Below are 4,829 nucleotides of genomic sequence, written 5' to 3' on the forward strand. Positions count from 1 at the left end.
ATGAGAGGCTACTAACCATATATGTATTTATTTCTCTTAAGTTCAGGGAAAAACATTTAATATATTATGACGGGAAAGTGTAGGAGTGTAGGTGTTCGGCACTTCTCCTAATGGCTGGTGTCAATGCCTATCACTTTTTTAGGAAAAAAAGATCGACTGCTTGGCTGTTGTCTGTGGTAAAGTAAGGGAAGACACGCAAAACACATAGTATGAACAATGAAACTTTAATTAACTTAAAAAATTATGAACAAAGAGAATCCCTTGGCTATGTACAGTGCAATCAAACAAGTCAAAAAATATAACATAAAAATTAAGAACAATGGTGACGTTACTCTACAAATAAAATAAAGACAAAAGAATGATTAAACAGGTGCTGAGAATATAGCGCTAGCTGAGAACATCCACCAATAAACAGTGTATATCAGTTGGTTGTTTACAGCTTGAGAGCACAAGGATATTCTAACTTCAATGGCTGGTTCAGGCCCAGACATCGACTTGGTAGAGGGCGCTGAGGTGCAGGTGTGCAGTCGGCGGGTCACCAATCAGAAGCAGGCAGGCTGGAATGGTAGTTTGCTGGATGACGACGGTGGCGAGCCGGCATGGAGGGAGTGAGGAGTGTGGAGAGTTTAGGGTACGTTTGCCTCCTGGTCAAAACGTTTTGTGCTACTGGTAGACGTATCTTGAAGGTAGCATCTTAGTGTTGTATATATATAAGTAACTTTACGTAGGGAAGAGCAGGCTCAATCTCTCTTGAAAGAGATTACCGTCACAACTTTCCCCCGAAGCCTGCTCTAACGGGTCAAGTTACTTCTTCTGATGGTAGAGTGGTATGTGTAGCTGCTTCTACCTCATAGACTCTGGAGTGGGCGTCTGCTACGATGTTGTCAGAACCCTTGATGTAGAAGATCTCTGGGTTGAAATTCTGCAGATACAAAGCCCATCGTAGAAGTCGTTGATTGGTGGATTGGGCTTGCTGCAAGAAGCGTAGGGGATTGTGGTCCGAGTAGATGGTGGTAGATCTGGCACCTTGTAGGTATGATGCAAAGTTCAGTAAGTTCAGTGCTGTAGTTCTAGTGCGATAGTGCTGTAGTTCTTCTGGTGAGGTTTTAACTTGTAGTTTTAATAGCTAACAGGTAGAACCTCCTCGCCTCGTTGTTGCATCAGGACACCCCCGATGCCAGTACCACTATCGTCGACATGGAGGATGAAAGGCTTCGTGATATCTAGCGAGGCGAGAATGGGATTAGAACAGAGCAGAGATTTAAGTTGTTCAAAAGCAATGGTCTGCTGAATGGTCTAATGATACAGTTGCTTGGGGCTGGTTAAAGTGATCAATGGTGATGCTACCGTATTAAAATTCTTCACAAACCTACGGTAGTAGGAGGCAAGACCAAGGAAGCGCAGTAGCTGCTTCCTGGTGGTAGGCTGTGGGTAATGCTGGATGGCTTGAGTGTGTATGTTTAATGGAGCTAGGCTGCCACTCCCTATCACATGACCAAGATAACGCACTTTACCTTTGGCAAAGGTGGACTTGCCCAAATTGATGGTGAAGCCGGCTGTCAGGAGCTTGGCAAACAATCGTTGCAGCTGGAGCAGATGTTCGCTCCAGGTGTTGGTTGCCACAACGATATCATCCAAGTAGGCGTAGGTGTTATCTAAGCCATGGATGACGTGGTTGACAGCTCACTGGAAGGTGGCCGGGGCATAACATAGTCCAAATGGAAGGCGTTCATATCTGTAAAGGCCAAAAGGAGTGGTGAAGGCAGATATTTCCTTAGCTCGCTCTGTCAAACATACTTGGTAGTATCCCTTGAGTAAGTCTAGTTTGGATAAATACCGAGCATTACCAATGGCGTCAAGGATGTCATCTATTCTAGGTAATGGGTAAGCATCCTTGACAGTCACAAGATTCAATTTCCTGTAGTCGGTACACAGCCTCACTTTACCGTGCGGTTTCGGCACCAAGATGCAGGGTGAGGCCCAAGGGGACTCACAAGGGGGTGGCCAGCCCATGATCCAGGAGGTACTGTACCTCAGCACGCATAACTTCCTTTTTGCTCGGGCTGATTCGGTAGAAAGGTTGACGAATCGGCCGGGTGTCAGGGAGTAGCTGGATGTCTTGCTGAACCACATTACACTCCTGTGGATCATCGCTGAACAACTTCTGATGTTCCTTGAAGATTCTGATGAGAGGAGCACTATTACTGTCCTGCAAATAGGTATGAAGATCAGTTAGGATTTCTGAGTTGGAAGGCACTGACTCAGTGTTAGTGCTTTTGGAAGGAGAAGCAGGGAAGGTCTCACTGTGGAGGTATGGACCTTTTAAATGTGGATAATGATACCAACACATTGGGGGGAGTACCTTGATACTGCTTCAGGAGGTTGACGTGGCACAACTGGGTATTCCGCCGCCTATCTGGAGTCTCAAGAACGTAGTTGTGGTTGTTCCTGCACTCCTTGATGCGGTAGGGTCCTGAAAACTTGTTTTGCAATGGAGAACCTGGGATAGAAAAATATGCCAACACGAAGTCTCCTGGTTTAAATTTCCATATTTTGCTGCGTTGGTCAAAATGAATCTTAATCCTCTCCTGAGCTTTCAATAGATTGTCATTAGCAAATTTACGTACTCTCTCTAGAAGGTGCTTTAAGTTTTGAAGAAACTGGGGCACATTGAGGGTTACTGAAGGTGGCATTACGTAGAGACCCTTTAAAAGCTTTGAGAGGAGTACGGCACTTACGTCCGTAGAGCATCTCATAAGGAGATACTCTTGGAGACTCATTAGGGAGACTTCTGAAAATGCACATGATGAGGTCAAGTTGTTTATCCCAGCCCTTCAAGGTTTCATTGCAAAATTTCTTTAGGAGTGCTTTAATAGTCTGATGACTACGTTCAAGAGAACACTGAAGCAGGATGATAGGGGCTGGACAATACCTGTGTGATGTTGAACTCTTCCAGTGTCTTCTTGAAGAGATCACTGGTGAAGTTGGTGCCACAGTCACTTTGAACCTCTCTTGGAAATCCATACTGGGCGAAGATCTTCAATAGCTGTTTCACCACAGTAGCAGCCGTAATGTTCTTTACTGGAACTGCTATGGGGAATCTGGTCGTAGGACACAGGATAGTTAGTATATAGGCGTTGCCAGAACTGGTCCGGGTTAAAGGACCAACACAGTCTATGATGAGTCAGTGGAAAGGTTCCGCAGGCACCTGGATTGGAGTCAATGGAGCCTGGGGAATAGAGATGTTAGGTTTACCTGCCATCTGACATGTATGACACTGTTGCACGTAACTTTTGACGTCTTTTACCATACCTGGCCAGTAGTAATCTTGTCTGATTCCGTGGTAGGTTTTGTTAAAACCATAGTGAGAAAGTGCTCCGTGGGCCAGGTGTAGAATATCGGGCCGTAGGCTGGTGGAAACCACTAGTTGTTCGACATTTGCCCAATCGTCATCCTCCTCCAGCTTACTGGGTCTGTACCTGCGTTAGAGCAACTGATTCTCTAGGAAGAACCCAGGGATACTGTCAGGTTGAGTCTCAGCCTGGAAGAATAATGGTGTTAATGAAGGATCCTCCCTCTGTAACTTGCGGAACTCCAACATAGTAAGATTCGGTGGTAGATTCTGAGGGTCTTGAGGGACAGCGGTTGCAGTAGAGTCAGCTGGTTGCGGGCGTGCAGCTTGTGCACGGGTGGTCACCAAAACCGGAGGAGAAACTTCATCACTTTCTTGGACCTCTGCTGGAACATACTTAAAGATGGGATTGTCCACTACAGTGTTACACACCTGGGGTTTGTCCATGATGATCAGGTTGGAAGGTTGCAGATCTTCTGCTAAACCCAGGAGAAGTTGCACTCCAGAAGTGGGAAAAGGCTTTTCCCTGATGGCGACTTGGACTTCACCGGACACGAAAGGACAATCCAGGTGGACTCTGGCGAGTGGATACGGAGTGGTAGCAGTGAGGTCAGTGAAAGGACGGTTTCCCCGGTGTAGGTGATGTTAGGCACAACTGATTTAAATATTACTGACTGAAGAGCCGCTGTGTCCCTCAAGATCTTCAATTTGAAACGTCCCTCCGAATCTGTACTGTTGGCAGAGACAGTTCCAGGGTACAGGTGTTTGCTGAAGAGAGAAAGATCATTAACAGGAACACCAACATTCATCACAGGCTTACCGGACTTAGGAGGAGTCGGTTTGGGTTTAGGAGTTTCATTGCCTTTGTATTGAGCTTTTCCACATTTATCCATGGTATGTCCATAGAGTTTGCAATACTTACAATACAATTGAGAGCTCGCTTGATCGGTACCCACTTTATCATAACTATACCAAGACTTCTTACTGGAAGGTGGTGTTAGCCGATGGATGAGGCTGCAGGTGTCAGCCGACTTCGCACATCTGATGTAGTCGGTTTCTTCTTTGTCTGCTAAATATAAACGGATGGAAGGGGAAACACGTCTAAAGAATTCTTCAGCTAGAATGACATTGACGAGTTCTGAAAATGTAGAGACATGTGCTGCTTCCAGCCATTTCATGAAATATCTTTTCTTTGTATTGGCAAATTCTAAAAAGGTGGTGGTACTTGCCTTTAGATAATCACGGAATTTTCGTCTGTAGCTTTCGGTGGAGAGAAGGTAGGCGTCCAAAACTGCTTGCTTCAGGGTCTGGTAGTCATTCTCTGACGCCAAGGTACTGAGAGTAACCGCAGCTCTACCTGTGAGATGCACTCTGAGAAGGGTAGACCATTGATCTGCAGGCCAGCTAAGTTTTTTTCGCTAGGGTCTGAAAAGTGGTGAAAAATACATCAATCTCTGTCTCAACGAATGGTGGCATT

Source organism: Procambarus clarkii, chromosome 62 (genome assembly GCF_040958095.1).
Source record: "Procambarus clarkii isolate CNS0578487 chromosome 62, FALCON_Pclarkii_2.0, whole genome shotgun sequence".
NCBI lineage: Eukaryota > Metazoa > Arthropoda > Malacostraca > Decapoda > Cambaridae > Procambarus > Procambarus clarkii.